The sequence below is a fragment of the Podarcis liolepis genome (assembly GCF_965112155.1).
Source record: "Podarcis liolepis genome assembly, chromosome: 5".
NCBI classification, from domain to species: domain Eukaryota; kingdom Metazoa; phylum Chordata; class Lepidosauria; order Squamata; family Lacertidae; genus Podarcis; species Podarcis liolepis.
In genome coordinates, this window is record NC_139556.1 from 78,151,597 (window position 1) to 78,172,933 (window position 21,337).

Below are 21,337 nucleotides of genomic sequence, written 5' to 3' on the forward strand. Positions count from 1 at the left end.
AAGAAGAAGGAAGCGGGGGCAGGGGGGAGCCCACAGGCTTCCCAGTGAGAAAACCCCTTAATCCTGACTACAGTATTTATTTAAAATGAAATTTACTTATCCCTTACACAATTTGAACAGCGGCTTTTTAATTACGGCTGATTGTTAAAGGTGGTGTTGTGCAGCCCTAAAGATTTAAGATGAAGACATTCAATTGCTGGAACACATCCTCTGGTTACCAGTACTACAATTGAAAGCCCATAGGTATCATAGCAGAAACGATCGTATAAAAAAGCATTAAAAAGCATTTATTTAAGTGAGAGCAAGCATGGAATCCTTCCCAAGAGCGTGGGGGTAGGGGTGGGGAGGGAATCTCTGTGTGTGTTTTTGGAGACACAACAACAACCAAACCATGAAATACACAGTTGAAACGTTTGGGATCACTGTGAAAAAGTTCCATGTTCACTTGTTAAATAATGCTCCAAGGCAGTCTAAAGAATGTGAATGGTTCTTTCACAGGTCACAGATTCCATTCAGTTGTTGGACATTGTTATTATCCGACCGAAATAGACAGTCCTAATTAATATTCTACACATACCTGGGAGAACATTCTTAAGGAATCCATCTTCTGGTGGCTTGGGATATATATATATATATATATATATATATATTTGTTTTCGTAGATTTTCACGGGTACATATATATATATATATATATATATATATATATATATATATATATGGCAAACATTGAAAATTGTGACTAGTTAATGTACTGTAAACACAGTGATACTATTAAAAGTTTAATTTAATAAAGACACTACCACTAAATAGACTTGTTTACCCAGTTTTCCTTGCCTTTTACTACCCAACAGTTCTACCATGTATATTAAAGTTGAACTGTGAAGTCATTTTGCAAGTAATTATATTCTTGGCACTTTTCTGAACATAATATAACAATTACCACAGCAACCGCATTTTTATTAGGCTCCTCTGAGGGAGAAGCGGATTACTAGAAGGGACAGAAGGCGCTTCTAGACAATGCTAATATTTGCTCTATATCAGATGGAGGAAGCAGCAGCCTGATATAAATTTGGATCCGCATTGGAAGGACAGCCATAATTCTGCATGGCGATTCCTGCAAGAAAGAGCTGATACAGGCAATACATTTCAGAGACATAGCAGCACCTCTTCTTCCTCTTTCGATGCTTCCAATATAGAGAGAAAGATAGCATTGTACTTGTTGTTTTCTTGGGGGGGAAACCATTAATTGTGCTTTTGATAAAACAATTAAAATATGAAAATTAATAGTACATATTCATTCCCCATTTTTTAATATATAAAAATACTGTCCCCAACAGTATATAAGGTTCTACATTTTCTTGTAGCACTGTTGAGGTGCACTTATCATACTTAACGCAAGTTGCAGGATTGGGGCAATTGTCATAGGCCTTATGGAATTGGTGGAAGGTTATCCAGTACAAATGAATAAAAATTTCAAAGTAGCCTTGATTATGTAGGAAGTTAACTCTCTGATGAAAAGTAAGCATGGGGAGAATTCTAGACCTCTGGAAAAGCCGCTATTAAAAACTCCCAAATAAGTTTTTTGTACGGTTTTCGGCCCACAGCCCTTCTCTAATTGAATCAAACTCAACAGCACCTTCTCCTTAAGAGGTCTAACTAACCTTGTAGAGTTGAGAGTGTCAGTTAATATGGATAGGAGACACCTAGTACAGAAGCATACAAAAGTGCCTTGTACCTAATTAGCTGAGTAGCTCTCTGGGATTTCAGGATAGGTTCTCTCCCAACAAAATACTTCTTCACACAGAGCATAATGGGATTTTCCATTAAAATATATAGGCCTCATTTGCACCATACATTTAAAACAATATCCTACCATTTTGAGCAGTCATGTCTTTCCCCAAAGGATCTTGAGAACTGTAGTTTGTTAAGGGTGCTTGGAGTTGTGAAGGAGAGCCCTATTACCCTCACAGCTATAATTCTCAGAGTGAATCAACCCTTCTTCCCAGTGAGGTATGGGAATTGTAGCTTGTGAGGGGAGTAGGGCTCTCCTAACTACTCTCAGCAAACAAACCGCAGCGCCCAGAATGCTTTGTGAGAAGCCATGGCTGTTCAAAGCAGGATGATACTGCTTCAAATGCATACAGCCAATAGGGCCAATGGGATGGCGACCAACTTTGTTTTCTTTAAAAGCAGATTGGACTGATTCATGGAGGCAGAGAACGAGATCAATGGCTTGTGGGGGGCCAGACTATATTTTTTGGGGGGAAATGAACAAATTCCTATGCCCCACAAATAACCCAGAGATGCATTTTAGGTAAAGGGACACATTCTACTCATGTAAAAATACGCTGATGCCTGGACCGTCCGCGGGCTGGATTTAGAAGGCGATTGGGCCGGATCCGGCCCCCAGGCCTTAGTCTGCCTACCCGTGGTCTACATATTACCTCCAGGCTTGGAAGAAATATCCCTTTGAATACCAGTTGTTGGGGCTCGATAATTTGGAGAGTCCTGTTGCACTCATGTCGTCCTTGTGAGCTTCCCGTAGACATCTGGTTGGCCACTGAAAGATCAGGGAGGTGGACTTGATGGGGCTTTGGTTGGACCCAGCAAGGCTCTTCTTATGTGAATGTATTTCTGCTCTCAGGGTTGATTCCTCATCGGCTCAACCACAGTGGAAGAAAGACAAGAGGCAGCCACTCCTGATAGGTTGTCCCGTGTCCAAGACTAGTCCCATTGCCAGTGTTGAAATATGATTCAACCGTCAGTCCAGTTGGCGTCTGTACATACAGTAGGCTGCCATCTTTGGCGTTAGGCAGCAAGATATGTTGGGCCAGTTCAGTGTATGCCTGCTGCAAGAGAGAGACTGCTGGAATCCTATTGGCTTCCTGTGCCCTCTTCTAGGAAGCACACAGAGGGAGAGACCACTTCTCATCCCTTGCCACAGCTTCTCTACAGCACCAAGTGTCAGTAGCAGATGGAAAAGGTCAGACCTTTCTGTTTTCCCTACTTTGAACTCTTTTCTACCACTGATGTCAATGGGGTTTTCTTAGCTGCTAGAGTGGGCCCTGCTTCAGGTGGTACCCTGAAGTGCCTGAAAGGTGTGGCAAGTATTTTAAACGTGTTCATCCTAGGTCTCTGTGAGTTCGTGTGTGCATTTGGATGTATCTTAGGCAGTACAATGTCTTGGTATGGCATTGCTAGCCATCTTGAGCATCCTGATGCCCCTATCTCTCTGGCCCTGGGGACTCTTCCCAAGGCCACACTCCCTAGATGCACCTCATACTAACCCTGCTTTTTCTTGAGTGTCTTCTCTTTGCCTGTCTGGAATGTGCCCTTGAACATGGATAATGCCTCTTTCTTCCCTGGATGGAGCAGAGAGAGGAACATAAAGAGTCTGTGCATTAACTAGCCTACAATGAGTGTAAAATTTGCATTCATTGCTCTGTTCACATTTGCCCTTGCCATGTGCCCCTCCCAAAAGACTACCCAGAAAGGAATGTGCCCCTTGGGTTGAAAAAGGTTCCCTATCCCTGATTTAAAACATGTTGTACATATATTTTCTGTCTTCTTATGTTCAGTATTTATACATAGTACAGAACCTTAGACCATAGACCACATGCTTTCATTTGCCACGACTAATAAGTTTGTAATTATCTAAACACACACACACACACACACACACACACACACACCCCTAATCTGGAATACAGGGAGGACAGATTACACGTTTAAAACAGATAAATTGATAAAGCTACCATGAACAAAAACAGGAGCAAAATTTGGCCACAGCGTGGTTAATAATCAGTTCTGCGCTCCCACTGTTTTAGTACATTTAGAATTCAGGGCACTATTGCACAGCAATGCCTCACTGTTGTTCTCATCTTACATTTCTGTATTGCTTGCATAAATGAATGACAGTGTATGACTAATTATCACATCTATTCTCCATGCATGCATGGAGGCAGTATTGTGGGTTACTCCCACACATAAATCCTCCATTGTCAGTGGCAGGCTAGACATTATTTTAATCTACAGTATGAAGCTATTTTATTAGAGCAATAAGCCCACGGCGGAGAGAAGTACCTCTTAACAGAAAGGCAAATATCAAACTATCTGCCCACTAAAATACTTTGGCGTATGGCAGTTCAGCTGAACGATTACTGGCTGAAAATGGCTGTCAAGTGTTTAGTATTTACACCATAATATGGGGAAATGCATAAAAAAATCCCATCAAAATAAATAGGCCCATTTATTTCCAAGACGTAGAGGGAGGCTAAGTTTCTTTGTCCTGCCACTTCAGAGTCCCTTGATAGCATTTTCACCATCTTTATTGTCTCTTAGATATAGATCCTCCACTGCGTAAGTATCGGGGAAAGCTCCTGGTAACAAACACCTAGACATATAGCAGATGCATAAGTGCATCTTGGGATAAATACATTAAAGACAATTAACTGCCATCATACTCCTCAATTACAATTTCACCCGCTCCTGTAGTGTACACCTGTGGCTTGTTAGTGACGCAACTCATCTTTTAAAGCAGCACGACGGTTCAAAGGTGACTGTGCGAAATCTGTGCTTCCTTTGCTGCTCAAATATCCTTCAAATACCTGTTCAAACAAAAGGAAGAAGCACAAGAAATTAGCGTTACCCAGCCGTTTCAGAACAAATCACTTGGCAGTCATAGATTCGTAGAACCGGAAGGCAGTCAGTTTTGTCCTCTTCTTCATGGGAACTGCCCCAAGATCTTTTGATGAGGACCAGTGTATAAATCCAATAAATGATAAAATAATAAACAACCACGAGAGGCACTAACAGCCATGTCACAAGGCCCTGCAGACCTATAGCATATCCTCAGACCTTGAACTGACCTCATCCAGACCCGAATATAAAACTTTGTGTTTGTGTGTTTCTTTTTTCTTCCTTGCTTTCCTCCCCATTTTCTTTTCTTGGTTATTATTTTGTTCTCTTCAGATAGCAGTTTTGTTTGGTATTTATTGCATTAAATGTTGAAAACCTTTAATAAAATTGAGTTTTAAAATACCAAACCAGTTATCAGATGCTCCTGAGACAGGAAGGACTGTGGGCCCATTATTCATTGAAGGCACATTTTGCCCCTCAAAGAATTCTGGGCACCAGAGTTTCTTAAGGGTTCCTAGGAATTGTAACTCTGCCAAGGGTAAACTACAGGGGGCAGAATTCTTTGAGGGGGTGGGAAATACGTTTTGCCTGTGCTTTAAAGGTATTGTGTGTACATGATGAAGGTCTTCCCGAGCACTGCCATGTCCCAGGGATGGGGAACCTGTGGCCCTCCAGATGTTGTTTATTCCCATTCTTTTCAGCCCTAGCCAGCTGAGACCCCGGCACAGAGCCCCCGCTACTGGCTTCCTAGCCCAGTGTAGTAAATTGAGGGTTGACATATGTCCTTTTGTTTGAGGACATGTCCTCTTTTTCATGGGTAGAGTCGCCCTAGCGATCCATAGTTAAAAGCAGAAGTCGGCAAATGCGTCCTCTTCTCTGCTCTTCAAAATATGGCAACCCTAGAAGGTGCAAGAGAACGACACTATTCTGTGTACTTGAGCTGTGGCAGACCTGAAAAAGGATGTGCCAAGAGGAAGCGCTTAAACTCATGCCCAATAAACTAGCATCAGTAGCTGCACAGGTCAGACGAGACAGGGCAAGGAGGCTCTGTGTTTGTGCATGAGATTATGGTCTGGCCACACTCATGACTAGCATTTAACCCCTTGAGGGTCAGCCAAAGGTGAAGGCAACCCTTTGGCCAAATCTGTTTAGATGCTGGTCTGGTCCATTTTTCTGCTAAGGGAAACTTTATTTTGTAGGTGGGAGTACTTGACTCTTATCTCAAAAAGGGTGATATGGAGATGGAAAAGATGCAGAAAAGAGCAACCAAAATTATTGAGGTGGGGTGGGGCAGTTGGAGCAACACTGGGGCCTTGTAGTTCAGGAAAAAGGGGGAGTAAAAGAGGGCATGATAGAGTTGTATTATTAAATAATCCATCATGAGGTGAAAGTGAATAATCCATAATGAAGTGAAAGTGCTCTCTCAGAGATGCTGAAGAGTTGGAGATAGACAAGTACTTCACACAGAAATTAGTGCAACTGTGGAACTCACTCCCACAAGAAATTATGGCCATCAACTTAGTTGGCCACTGTGAGAGCAGGATGCTAAACTAGATGGACCATTGACCTGTTCCAGCATGTTCTTCTTACGCTCTTAGGTTGAAATAAGATTAGGTACATGAGAGGATAAGGGATGCAGGTGGCACTGTGGGTTAAACCACAGAGCCTAGGATTTGCCAATCAGAAGGTTGTGGTTCGAATCCCTGCAATGGGGTGAGCTCCCGTTGCTCGGTCCCTGCTCCTGCCAACCTAGCAGTTCGAAAGCATGTCAAAGGGAAAGTAGATAAATAGGTACTGCTCCGGTGGGAAGGTAAACAGCGTTTCCGTGTGCTGCTCTGGTTCACCAGAAGCGGCTTAGTCACGTTGGCCACGTGACCCAGAAGCTGTACACCGGCTCCCTCGGCCAATAAAGCGAGATGAGCGTTGCAACCCCAGAGTCGGCCATGACTGGACCTAATGGTCAGGGGTCCCTTTACCTTTTTACATGAGAGGATAAGGGTACTAATCACAATGATTATAGGATCCCTTCAAGATCAACACCAGCATGCATTTCAATACCAACTGCTGAGGAATAACAACAAGAGAGGGGAATCTTGCTTGTGGGTTTCCACAGACAGCAGATTGGCCATTATGGAAACAGAATGCTATACAGATAGGCCTTTGGTCTGATCCAGCAGGGCTCATCTTTTTGACATGCTGGAGAGAAAAAAGGCACATGGTTTAAAGACAAATGAGTCAAAACAATATAAAAATAGGGCATTACTGTTTCAAACAGGTTAGAACAAACCCAGAATAAGTCAGCACATGAGACTATAATATAGTCCGTAAGAGTTCACCATAATATTGAAGACCAATTATTTTATAAGTTGTAGAATAATCCAACAGTTACAGGAGTATAAATTTTATTAGAGCAGAGCTTTGTAACATACATCACTTTTTAATTTCCAGGGTTGGGAATTCATTAGAGGCCTATCTGAAAATGGCATGGATCTATGCAAAAGTACAATTAAGCCTCCAGCTTTACAAAATGGATGTTTATACAAGTTAAAGAAACTACTGGAGAGCTGTTCTATAATCACACTTAAAGCCATAATGGTTCCTGGAAGGATTATTCTTTATTAAATATGCAATTGGCATTTTTCACTAAGCTCTGTATGGGAATTTGATAGAACTCTCTGTAACGGAAAACATGACAAATAAAAACATTGGACAAATGGGCCCGTATCTCCTTTCAAATAAAGCAAATCTTGCATTAAAAAAGCATTTCCTACTTGATATGCCAGTGGAATTAACACTACCGAGTTGCCAATAGTGATTTATTCATTAGAATGTATCATATTCTATCAAACCATGCTCAAATCTTTTAAATCCTATTTCTGCTTCTTTTCCACGTGATACTTTTAACATCCATGAACTGAGACTCAGTTACCAAATATTATTAACTAGTACTGTGCCATATTTTTTCCCAGAGTCTCCCCCCCCCCCCCGCCACTCTTAACCATTCTCTAGCAATTAATGAGAAAATAAATTGTGTCCAAAATTTATAAAAGGGGATAAAAACCCCTCAGTGAAATTCTCAAGGCTGGGGAGCAGGTTACCTTACTTTCCAAGTAGCCAAGGGGTATTTGTGAGTGTCCTTTTTTTTTTTTCATTCTGCAAATCATCAGCACTCTGCAGCTTTCCTGGGTGCCCACACTTCCTAAAAACCCTGTGATGTCTTCAGATGGGCTTTCCTGTAAGCATCAGAAGGTGTGGGAAGGCTGCCAATTATGTGCCTGAAAACAGCTCCTAAGAAGCCTTCTTTCTTCTAAAGAAACCAGAGGGGAAAGATTTATTTAAAGAAACTAAAAGGAAGGATGCCCTTTCATTGGAACAAAGGGAGGTACGTAAATCAGAGGCTGCATACACGCTATACATTGAAAGCACCTAATTTTCATCCTAAGGAATCCTGGGAACTGTACTTTATCCGGAAAAAGAAGAAGAAGAGTTTGGATTTGATATTCTGCTTTATCACTACCCAAAGGAGTCTCAAAGCGGCTAACATTCTCCTTTCCCTTCCTCCCTGACAACAAACACTCTGTGAGGTGAGTGGGGCTGAGAGACTTCAAAGAAGTGTGACTAGCCCAAGGTCACCCAGCAGCTGCATGTGGAGGAGCGGGGAAGCGAACCCGGTTCACCAGATTATGAGTCCACCGCTCTTAACCACTACACCACACTGGCTCATCCAGTGGTGGCTGGTGCCCATTGGGATTGGGGGGTGGAAAGCAGTGAGTTCAGTGAGCCAGTGACTTGTGGAGCTAACAAAGATTAGTCGAAACAAAATAAAAATAATTCCTTCCAGTAGCACCTTAGAGACCAACTAAGTTTGTTATTGGTATGAGCTTTCGTGTGCAAGCACACTTCTTCAGATATACGAAAGCTCATACCAATAACAAACTTAGTTGGTCTCTAAGGTGCTACTGGAAGGAATTTGTTTATTTTGTTTCAACTATGGCAGATCAACACGGCTACCTACCAGTAACTATAACAATGATTAGGTTTGTCCCCACCCTGCTGAGTTCTACAAAAAGCAGCCCAGAAGGGAAGGAGGAAGCTGATTGGGAGCTGGCTAAGGTGGAGCACTGGCTCATTTGCCCTAATGGACCAGTTTACACTGAGTTTACCCCCGTAGACCTATAATTCCCAGCACCCTTAACCAACTACAGAGGAAGTCATGTGCTTTCAATGTGTGGTGCTTGCATAACCGTAGATCAACTCCTGAGCTGGTCTAAATCTCTCTTTGGTTTGGAGCATGGGTTGGCAAACTAAGGCCCGGGGGCCTGATCCAGCCCAATTGCCTTCTGGATCCGGCCCGCGGACAGTCCGGGAATCGCTGTGTGGATCAGTGTGGATCTGATTCTGATTGTTCGTGCTACACTATTCCCCCCCCCAAACACACACACCGCAGTGGTGCCTCCTCCCTCCCTCCCTCCCTCCTTCCCCCTGGCTTCTCCCCACCCTGCAGAGGAAGGGGGCTAGGCTTTGATTGGTGCCAGCAGCAGCAGCGTGATCGCTCGAAATTTAAATGGTGATCGCCATTTAAAGCAGCACCTCTCCAGAGCCCTTTCAGGCACTGCTCATTGTCCCCACCCACCGCCGCCAGCACCTGCCATTTGAAAGACACAGGAGCCACAGTTGGCTGAGCACCTCTCTCGAGCAGCCGCCATTTAAAGCAGCCCCTCTCCTGAGCCCTTTTGTGCGTCGCTCATCGTCCCTCCACTGCCACCGCCGCCCAACCCCCCACAAGGTCTGAGGGACAGTGGATCGGCCCCCTGCTGAAAAATTTGCCAGCCCCTGGTTTGGAGGCATATTTGCCCTTGCCCCACGGGTGTAGTCAGGTAGTGCAGGGGGTGCAGCTGCCCCCTCCAATCAAGTAAATAAATAAAAATACTTAACTAGCTGACCAGTCACAGATAGCTCGGTTCTGCCCCCGCCCCCAATAAATCCTGGCTATGTCTGATTGAATTCATTAGGATTTACATATGATAATGGTTGGATTGTGATGTTAAACTGTTAAAATTGAAAGTCTGGTTTATTTATGGTTGTTGTTGTTGTTTAGAGGGGGTAAGGGGTGTAACAAAAAAAATGGAGCAAAGCATACATAAGCCTGTACATTTTACTTACTTCTAATTGCTTATTGATAATAGCTATTAAATAAATGTGTGGGGATGGTTGTGATTAAGAAGGCATTTTAGGCAAAGAGAAAATGCCAAAATGAAGCCGAGAGAGTAAAAACCATTAACTTTGGCGATCTATTAGATTCTCTTAAAACTTCAGTACCACAAATTTTGACAAACTGAACAGTGCAATGATACTATTATTAGTAATCATCTGAAGACTTTTTAAAAAGGTTTTCTAAACTTTACTCTTTTAGTTGCCAGATTTGTCTAAAAGATTTTGACAGGCAAAGCTTCAGTTCCAGCCATTTATAATTCTTCATCAAACTGCTGTAACCATGTTAATGTGCTTTGGGATAACTGCTCCTTAATGACGATTAAGAAGCCTCATCCGGGTGCCTATTGTTTCAGCAATTCTATTGAGGAGTTGAGCAAATTAACATCAGCGGCATTTACATAGTTCAGTAAAACAGAGCAAGGAAGCAGTAGCGACAGCTGAAGCCCGAGCTGAAATCTCATAATAAACTCACAGTATATTCGCTGTTTGTACTTCCTGCTCCGCAATTGAGGTGGTCCCTAAAGACAAAGCAGGCTGAAGATTGGTCCAACAACTCTATAAGGGAAGTCTCAAGACTCTTGTCAACCTAGCTGTCTAAATTACTTAAACAGGACTCAAAGGGATTTAAAGGGGACAAACGACATGACAAACAATTATATTCTAACACACTATTTATAACAATGCCCTTTTAGATTATTGTTCCACCCAGACTGTCACATCGCTGTAATCCAGGGGATGAATCTTGGGACTTGCAAGTTAGATCGTGCACAGCTTGTAGGCATTTAGAAAAAAAATAGAAATAAAGAGCTGACATTCAGGAAATATAGAGCATCTCAAGGATAAATTCTGCTGGGATAAGCTTAATTTATCAATGTCAATAACAACGGTGAACACATCGCAAGAATGCATGCATATTAATTGAAAATAATTCAGATTAAATCACTGCAGTTTGACATTTTGAGATAGGCACTTTATCTTTTCAAGAAAGAGAGCACTATAAAATCTTTAATCTGAAAACACATCTTAATTGCATGTTATCACCTCCTAATTGCTTCTATATTATATTAAACATTTTGCTAATTACTAGCCTGATCATGGTGTAAATAGCTCCAGGCGAGGGTTTTACATCCAGCTGCAGACAACTGGGCACAATGAAGCCCAGAATAAGACTTGATGATTTGGTGTTGAATCATGGGCTTCCCATCATTATCGGTAGCTATCACGTTCCTCTCAAGTTCCCATGTGAGATGAAGAAAAGGAGGCAATCATGTAGATCAGAAATTGGGTTGCCTTGCAGATGCTCTAGTTTTATTTGTTATTCCCTTATAGCATTCCCAGGAAGAGGCAAAGGCTGCCTCCTACTGCCTGTATTCTTCTGCTAAGACACCCAGGTTCAAAGGCCAATGGTGTCCAACAACATGTTTTAAAATGGACATACTGTAAAGTGATGAGGCTCTTGTAGGTATCTTGCTGGCCATTATTCCCAAAAAGATGCCAGACGAGATGGGCCCTTGGCCTAATCTAACAAGGCTTTTCCTATGTTCTGATAATATGCCTATTTACTTAGAGGAACACACACACACACACACACACACACACACACACACACACACACCTGTTGCTACTACCAACATCACCACTGGTGACAGCATCCCATTTAGAGAACTCTCTTCCAGTATAGGTCTAGTTGTTCTCCACTTAGTGCTCATTTGTTGCCATAATGGCAGAAGGTTCAGCCAATTCCACCATGCAAGAGAACCCAAATGGTCATGGAGATGCAAATTTTGAGAGCAGTGGAATGTGGATCAGATTCTGGCGATTCTGAATTTTATCAAGATATTTTGGCAGCCTTTCATCAAATCCAATGACCATTCTGTGATACCTATATTATAATGTATTAACATACCTGTGTTTGACAAGATCGCAGGAGATGTCTTTACATTCCATGATACAACATTGTGCACTACCTCAGGTCCCAAGCACACAGCAAGCGCTATGAGTCTCACATGACTTCAGTTAAACATGCACTGTAGCATACTGTGACATACATACATGCCACAGCTAGGTTATCTCTATTTGATGGACTACAAAACCCATGCAGCTGTGTAGGTCTGACAGACAATGGAATATGCCAAGATAAGATGAACTTATCCTGAAGGGAACTATGAGCACATTTCCCCAGGGAGACTGAAAACAGTACAACTGCCAGCAGGTTTTTGTGTGTGTGTGTCACATATTGTCAGTGCACTAAGGCTTGATTCACGTGTAGCATGGTCGCAGTGCTGCTCCATACCAGACCAGCAACCAAAAGAAAAGAAGAGTCCTCTGGGTCAGGCAAATGATGTTCCTTCTTCCCATACTAACAGCATCATTGGCCCCCTAGGAGGAGCAAAGCTGGCATGGGAAGAAACCAAAGCATTAATCCAAACCAGTGTTCAATGGGGCCAATTTGCAGTCCTTGCAGAACCAGCCTGAAAGGCTAAGCAGTGATGAATGAATCAATGTAACTGGCTGAAGAATGTAAAACAGAAGCGAATCGCTTAATGCTCACCACACTCACCCGGAAACAGAAACATGGCCCACATAAAGGTTGGTGGATCCTGGTTTATGGAAAAACCTTGATGCTGTCATAAGCACCAGGGAGATCCATTGACAAGACTGGTAGGAGGGGAAAGGGGAACTGGGAGACATTAAGTGAACTGGATCCAGGGGAGGGACTGACTGGTCTCTCTGGGGATATCCCTGCCCTACCACTGTTGGACCTTCCTGCAGAAAAGGGAGAACCAGCTGCCTGCATTATAGTAATGGGATTGTTTAACTGAATATTTGTCAGGCAGCAGAGGAACCAAGCTCCACGGCAGGTAGCCAGGAATGGACAAGACAAGGGAAAGTCTTTACCATCTGCTTTTATTCAATATTCACATAGAGGCTTGAGAATGTGGCCTCTCGGAATAATGGTGTTGCTCCAAGTAAATCTCCCCTCCCCTTCTCTCCCACTTCCTCATTCATCATCCCTTCTATGGTTGGCGCTGAGGGCCCTTCCAGATTCTGGGAGATGGGTGGGTCTGGGATGCTTTCTAGTGATAATGTGTCAGCCAGCTGCTCTGGCTCTGGCTCTGCCTCCTCCTCCTCTTCCATTATTTCCCAACTCCCCCCCTCATCTTCCTCTGAGCTGTGACCTCTCTCAAACCCCTGTTGTAATTCTGAACTGTCTTCTTCTTCTCTGGAAGGGTCAGGCTGGGGAGGTGGTCTCCACCATTCCTCCTCTGCCCAGTCCCTGACAATATTTTAATTATGGATGTTCATATCCTAATGTTTGTGTCATTGGCTTTCATTCTTGCAAACTGCTTAGAAGTCTATTTTGGCATTAAGTGGCATATAAACAATAACGACAACACCACCATGTGGAAGGGGCAAGAAAACACCTCATCTCTCTCAACCTAATCAGCTTTAGGAGCTACCACATGATAGCCCCAAGCACTCTGCCCTAAGCTCACTGTGGATACGAATGTGCTAATTAAACAAATGGCCTTATGTAGGGTTGTCAGGGTGGGGGAGAAATGGCCACACTGCCATGAAAACAGGTGACCAGTCAAGCACAGACCCATTCAGCCAACGTATCCTAAATCACACAGGATCTCCCAATATCATCTTCCCTCATCTCACATCATTGTCCTCTTTCTTCTAATGAACTCAGAGGTTTTATATTCTTTCCCGCTAGTCATGCATGAGGCGCAAAAAAACCCAACGGACCACTCTCCAGTCCCACCTGGGTCTTTCACAAGTTGTTCTGGTCAGCCAATTACTCTTCCTAATAGGGGTTTCCATTGCAGTTGTCAAAAGCAGACAAACGTGCCATTGATTTCAGTGAAAGGAGCAGGCCTTTTTGCTTACTCATGCCTGCCCAGAGTTTTCCAGGCGACAGTTCTGTTCAATTCAAAAGACAGATTCCAAACTTAATGGCCATTAGCTCACAAGTTTCTAAAATAATCATAAACTGCTTCATAACTAAGAGGGGGGGAAACTTCTGGGTATAATGAAAGCTTCATTAGTAAAAATGAACTAATCATAGCTCTCCAAGGGGAAATTCTTTCTGTTCAGCGAACATTAGCCCCCGTTGCTGCACATACTTAATATAATTTATATTATTGTTTAAATACTACATAAATTTTAGATACTTTTCAAATGAGTTAATGGGCCATACTTTACAGTTTTAGTAGCATTTGGATCATGAATTACTGTCTATTGTGATAACATATTTAAATCTGAACGAGGTAACAAAAACAAGAAAATATTGCAGCACTTGAATGCAGTGTGGTTTTTAAATTCTCCCACTAAGGACTCCTTTTTCCCCATCCATTTTGCTTTAGAGGTTCCTTAACTGTGCTTTTATCCTCATGTGTTGTATGTTTGAAGGTGACATCCTCAGAGCACGCAGTAACTAAACTGCAAGAATATATTAAGGGAAAGGACAAAGTTATGCAATTCTCCAGGGAAACAGAGCTCATTCCCAGCATTCCTTTCACCCAAGAGTGCCTCCTGCAAGCCTTTCATGTGTTTGTCTTCATGGAGAGCAACATTCAGCTCACCACCTCCTGGCATTTCTCAAGTGGAAGGAATAACTTTGGGTCAACTATTCTGGTTTGGAGTCACCTCCTATGCCAGCTAAAATCAAGAGCCCTGTTCCATCATAGGGATGGATGGATGTCAATTTGGCTTATTTTGTTTTTCATTTTTCTTCATTTCCACATCAGTTTGCAATTATTATTATCATTGTCGTCGTCGTCGTCATCTCATCATTAAAATTTGACCAACTCCGGCAACTCCTTGCATACTGTGTGAAGTTGAAGATAGATAAATTTGGGGGAGTGGGAGTAGAAGAAAGGAAGGAAGGAAGGGAGGGAGGGAGGCTCCCCTTTTTCTGCAGGTATAGGGCCAGAGGAGATGTTGAAGAAGGGTAGAAAGTAAGATCAAAGATCTGAGGAAGAAACGAAAGCAAGAGGAACCAAGAAGGAGGGATGAAATAAACTTGCAGGTTTTGTTGTTGTTTGAGAGAGCGGAGTAAGGTGTGAAAGGAGAATGGGAGAAGAAATGACAGAAAATGAGTAATGATATTTTGAAAATTATGTCAGGGTGGGAAGGGAAAAATTATAAAAGACAAAACCTGCTCCATTTAGGGGTCCTGGATCAGTAAAATCTGCCTCAAATAGGGTGGTTGAGACACAATGCTTCCAGAGCAAATGTCTGGATTTACTCTGAGGAAAGCTGAGCTTTGGAACTCCTTGCCACAAGGAAAACACAGTAGGAAATGATTTAGCCATCTCTAATAATGGAATAGACATTAGTAGAAAGTGATGCCTGTAACTGCCAGCTGATATATCCAACCTCTGCCTCTACCTGCCATCATTTTGTGTCTGGTAGGCCTCGGTAATTTCCAAACACCTCAAGTGGGCCCTAGGGAAAGAAACTCTGAGGACCCCTGCTGTATTCTGATAAAACTACAATGAGAAGAAAAAGAAATCTGTGGAAGGTTTCCACACGAAAGCACCCTAAGGCTGTCAACCTGCATGCACTTAACTGGGAGCAAATCCCACGGAACTCAAAGAGACTTAAATGTCTGAGTGAAGTTGCGTAGAATGGGACTTTGTATGCTGCTGTTTATGGATTATTACTGTACCTATAAAAACAACATGTATACAAAAGCACACATGCTTTTGATCAAAGAGTTTAAGACAATGTTACCAGCCATTGGGTACAAATGACTGAGAAGTTTTCCTGGGGCGGGTCCCTCAAAAGGAATGGAAACTGCATAAGAACATTGTGCGTTATTTCCTATCGGGACTTAAAATGTTGTATATAGAACAGGGAAAATGGGCTTGTAGTATGTTGGGTCCTCCATCATGGAGGGCACGTGTTGCAGTGGGATCACCAGAAACTGCCTCCCTGTTGTGGGGCGGGACCATTTGGATGGCCACAACACCCCATTGGTTGCCCCTCTGTTGCTGCGGCAGAAATTTGGTCAGTTGGGTTGGCTATTGGCTGCTGAGGGGCTACTTAAGCTGCTGAACGTTGCTGGAGAGTTTCACTTTCTTGCGACGTGCAGCGGATCACCCGCCCTCTTCTACCTATATTTAGGATTGTTCTTACGGCCTTGCTATGCCTGTCTAGGAGTCGTCTGTTTTGGAGCAGGGGCCCGGTAGGAATTTTGCCATTTGGCTGATTGGCTGGTGCCATTTGGTTTTTGCCTACCGTGTAGAAAATCGTCACAACTTTGTAAGGTTGGCGTTTATTCATTTGGTTCAATGTTTTGGGGAGGGGACGTGGTTGGCTGTGCCTGCCCCTCCATTGCTGCTGCTAGGGAATTCCGTTAAAGGAATCCAGGGGCTCGCCTTGCTTTTGTCCAAACCCTGTCAAGGGGCTAGGGCCATGCCAGAGCCCCTGGGAGCATCTGGGGTGAGCTGTGAGATCGAAGGAGTTCTCGCTCCCCCAGGATGCTTTCCCTTACTGACATATGGTGGTGCCCAGTGTCAGTCCTGTTCCTGCCACCGTGCAGGTTCAGGTAGTCTGGAACCAATGCCTAAGCAACCACTCACATGCTGTAATCAATAAAGTTGTGGCCAAAATGTAATGCCAAAAACCTTAAACTAAAATCTGTGTCTATTGTGTCTTCATTTGGGGTGGTTTTGGGGGTATTCACATGCAACAACTGGTCCTTGTGCTTTACTTAGGAGTTTTCCTCATGTGCTTTCATATTTTTAACTCTCTCTCTCTTAATGGACTTACCGGTAAAAGCTTGTTAAAAAAAATAATAATATAGTTATTACTTTCCTAGTGTGCATGGGGGCAAATGGGGCTCATCAACCTGTAGCCCATCTAGGAGAAGGAAAACTTTGATCCCGGACCTCCGCTGCCTTGTGGGATATCTTCAGGAGAAGAAAAGGCCACACAAATCCCAAGTGGAGTCCCTAAGATGGTTAGATGGTGTCTTGTATGCCTCCTTCCAGTAACTCCTGCAGTCAAACTAGTGCCAAATGTATTGCTCTGCTTTCCTTTGGACCACATCAGCGAGGCTGAGAGAGGCATCATCATCTGGGCAGCCAGGACTTTGTAATTAATGATCCCTATACAGTGGTACCTCGGGTTAAGTACTTAATTCGTTCCGGAGGTCCGTTCTTAACCTGAAACTGTTCTTAACCTGAAGACCACTTTATCTAATGGGGCCTCCCGCTGCCGCCGCACCTCCAGAGCACGATTTCTGTTCTCATCCTGAAGCAAAGTTCTTAACCCGAGGTAATATTTATGGGTTAGAGGAGTCTGTAACCTGAAGCGTATGTAACCTGAGGTACCACTGTATATGTAATGTTTTGTTCCTCCTTAACAGCTGGTAACCTGATATAGGTGGTATATTTCCTTTAACATGAGTTACTGTACGATTATGGTTAGTGATTTGAGCAAGAATATATACTTTTCGTATATTTTCCAGCTACTCCAAATGCTACCAGGCATTTCCTATTTTAGTTTGGGGTCTATAATAACCTGCCAGTGAGGTTGCATTTTTTGAGGATATATATGCACCATTCTGTTATATTGGCCAATTGATCTAAGTTGTTTACTATGCATTGATATTTTGATTTAGTATAATGTCTAGTTTATTAAATAACATGATTTTAAATATACTTTCCCTCTTTTCTTCTTTGTTCATGCAGGGGTGGAGAGAGACAGAATGACTGCAAAACAACCACGAATTTATGGTGTACAGTTAACTACACAATATGAACAGAGATAGCTTCCTCCTAGTTTCCAGTTGTGTGATTTGTGTTCCTGCCACTATAGGCTAGTGATGGGTAATCTGTAGCTCTCCAAATGTTTTTGGACTCCATCTCCCATCACCCCAGTAGTCAGATGTAATGGGAATTGTAGTCCAAGAACATAAAGAGAGCCAAATTGTCGCTGCAGGCCCTCATGCTGGAAGTTGAAAGTGTAGAATAACCACAGTACTCTGCAAGAACACATTACTTCAAGAGCAATTCTGTCCTTCTGCAACCATACTTCATTTCAATGGGGCTTGCTCAAAAACTTAATCTGGTGCATTTTACACTTTCATCATACTGGAACCTCAGAAGAGATGAATTGGATTTCAGCCACTCCAAAACCATTACTGTATGCAAATAGCTTGACGGAGTGCCAAACATTGTCCTCGTAAGCCTTCCTGTTGTAGGCCACCTGTTTCAATTTCATTAATTTATTGTCCAATCCATAATTTACACGGCAGCATTAAATCAGACTGAAAGCAGAGGTTTAAATACTGTACACTTTGGGGCTTGTTATCTCCTAAGCAAGCATGTGGAAGGATTAACTTAATTCTAAAGGGAGCCCAATGCTAACATTTACAAGGAAGAATTTCCTGATAGCAAGTTTGTTAATGACAACCAGCATGTCTCTATGCATTTTACCTAGCCATATGCCGGTGCTTATGAAACCTGGAGCCCCTCACTTCACACAATATAGAATACCTAACTAATTTTGAAAATCCTTGCTTAAAATCCTAATTGAAGGGAAAACCCTCTCAACCATATAAAAGGCATTATTGCCGGAGATTAAACTGCTTGATGCTATGTATTGTTCTAGCGGTAGTCAGGAGGGAATATTAATTGAGATGTGCCATGGATTACAGTGTGTATTCTGCAGCGGTTCACATGTTTCCTGGTGGTCTTTGCAACAGGAACAGCACAAATGAGGGGGAATAAGATGGATCATTTGAAACCTTACTAGTTAAGTCATTGTTCTGCTTTGCACAAAAAGGTAATGCTTGGTTGATTTGCTTTATTTCTCCGTTGTTCTGGGTTGGTTTCTCTCTCTCTCTCGCTCACCCTAATCTCTGCCATTTCCTCTGTGACTCAGCAGCAGCTGGACCCAGTAAGACCACAGGAATTGACTCTTGGTAAAGAGCTCTAATGGAGCTATTACTCAGGTTCAGATCTTTGTAAACCTAATCAGACTCTCGAAGCCCATAGACGCAGAAAAGACAAGTGCTTCGTTTTACAACGTTTCTCTAAGTTATAAGCACGCCTTTGTCACATACGCAAAGGACAGGGGAAGACCTGCACATACAGCTACTATAGAATCGTAGGAAGGGAACCTGAGTATCATCTAGCCCAACCCCTTGCAATGAAGGAATATGCAGCTGTCTCATATGGGGATCGAACCTGCAACCTTAGCATTATAAGGACCACGCTCTAACCAAGTGAGCTATTTATATACAGTGGTGCCTCGCAAGTCGAAATTAATTCGTTCTGCGAGTTTTGTCGTCTTGCGAATTTTTCGTCTTGCGAAGCACGGTCAAGTCACAACTGCACCTCTTCAAGCGGTTTTAAGAAAAAGGAAACAAACTTGCAAGACGTTTTCATCTTGCGAAGCAAGCCCATAGGGAAATTCGTCTTGCGAAGCAACTCAAAAAACGAAAAACTCTTTCGTCTTGCGAGTTTTTCGTCTTCCGAGGCATTCGTCTTGCGAGGTACCACTGTAGCTGTAAACAGTGTTTCCGTGCACTCTGGCACTTGTCACGGTCCTCCGTGTGCCAGAAGCGGTTTAGTCCTGCTGGCCACATGACCCTAAAACTTGTCTGTGGACAAACCTTTACCATAGCTGTATACATGATGTGATAATAGATGATAGATAGATAGATAGATAGATAGATAGATAGATGATAGATAGATAGATAGATAGATAGATAGATAGATAGATAGATAGATGATAGATATAGATAGATAGATAGATAGATAGATAGATAGATAGATAGATAGATGATAGATGATAGATGATAGATGATAGATGATAGATGATAGATGATAGATGATAGATGATAGATGATAGATAGATAGATAGATAGATAGATAGATAGATGCATACATAAACACTAGAACTGTGCAGAGGCTCCCTTTAAAACCAAAATCCTGAAACAAACTGGGCCAGGTTAGATTGACCAGGGCTTTGGCTGAAGAAGATTGTGATAGCTTTGGATTGCTCCATGTTAGGTTGGATCCATCTGCAGTGATCCTGGGCTGTCAGAAGAAGAGCTGTTGGGTGGCAAAGAAGCAGAGGGGAGAACCTGCATGCATCTCCTTCTCCCCCCGTCCCTCCACTACATGCTGATTCAGGGTTTCAAACCTTAATTAAACATGGGCAGGGATCTCACACAATCAGTTTGTGTGTGTGTGTCTCCCCCCTTTCCTATCTGCATATTTCATTAGGGTTTTAAACCCCAGTTAAATACTGTGTGAGGCCCCCAATACATTTCATGCCCCAGATGCAGGTTAGGTTGGATTAGGGTTGCCTTATTATTATTATTATTATTATTATTATTATTATTTTAAAAAACAGGACACCCTGAAAGTTGATGAGCTTTCTTTAGGAAGACCCCAAAATTGTTGAGCATTTGCCCCCCTCCATTTACTTGTATAAGATCCAGGACAAAGCACCAGCTTCCCCCCCCCCCACCCCTAGATGTCAATTCTGCCTTTGAAACGGATGTATGGCAGCCCCAGATTGGGTCAGGCCAAAATTGAATTGAAGAAGCTGACACAGCTCCAATAAACACACACTTGCTCAGGCCTAGATTCTATGCCTGGTTTCTTGGAAGGAAGTCCTACTGTGTTTAGATGAATTTACTGCCCAGTAAGTGTGTTTGGGAATGCAGCAGGTATTTGCGTGTGAAGACCCCCAAACCCACCCCCAAAATAAAGACACAATAGACACAGAATTTACTTTAAGGTTTTTGGCATTAATTTTGGCTACAACATTATTGATTACAGCATGTGAGTGGTTGCTTAGGCATTGGTTCCAGACTACCTGAACCTGCACGGTGGCAGGAACAGGACTGACACTGGGCACCACCTTATGTCAGTTAGGGAAAGCATCCTGGGGGAGCGAGAACTCCTTCGATCTCACAGCTCACCCCAGCTGCTCCCAGGGGCTCTGGCATGGCCCTAGCCCCTCGACAGGGTTCGGACAAAAGCAAGGCGAGCCCCTGGATTCCTTTAACGGAATTCCCTAGCAGCAGCAATGGAGGGGCAGGCACAGTCAACCATGTCCCCTCCCCAAAACATTGAACCAAATGCCTAACCGCCAACCTTACAAAGTTGTGACGATTTTCTACACGGTAGGTAAAAACCAAATGGCACCAGCCAATCAGCCAAATGGCAAAATTCCTACTGGGCCCCTGCTCCAAAACAGATGACTCCTAGACAGGCATAGCAAGGCCAAGGAACAGCCCTAAATAGAGGGCGGGAGGGCGGGTGATCCAATGCACGTCACAGGAAAGAGAAAGCTCCCAGCAATGTACAGCAGCTTAAATAGCCCCTTGGTAGCCAATAGCCAACCCAACAGGCCAAATTTCTGCCACAGCAACCGAGGGGCAACCAATGGGGTGTTGTGGCTATCCAAACGGTCCCACCCCACAACAGGGAGGCAGTTTAGGTAATCTC

The 21,337-nt window shown here is 43.1% G+C and overlaps 1 long non-coding RNA gene across 1 annotated transcript in view; it reads right to left on the reverse strand.

Annotated features, from left to right (window-relative positions):
* The window catches only part of LOC310707500, a 123,658-nt gene extending 102,610 nt beyond the window's left edge, over positions 1-21,048 (reverse strand). The window contains exons 1-2 of the long non-coding RNA XR_014526517.1: positions 20,703-21,048; positions 19,245-19,380 (exon numbers count right to left, since the gene is read on the reverse strand). This is a non-coding gene — a long non-coding RNA (uncharacterized lncRNA). The remainder of the gene's footprint in view (positions 1-19,244; positions 19,381-20,702) is intronic.
* Between the last annotated feature and the right edge of the window lie 289 nt (positions 21,049-21,337).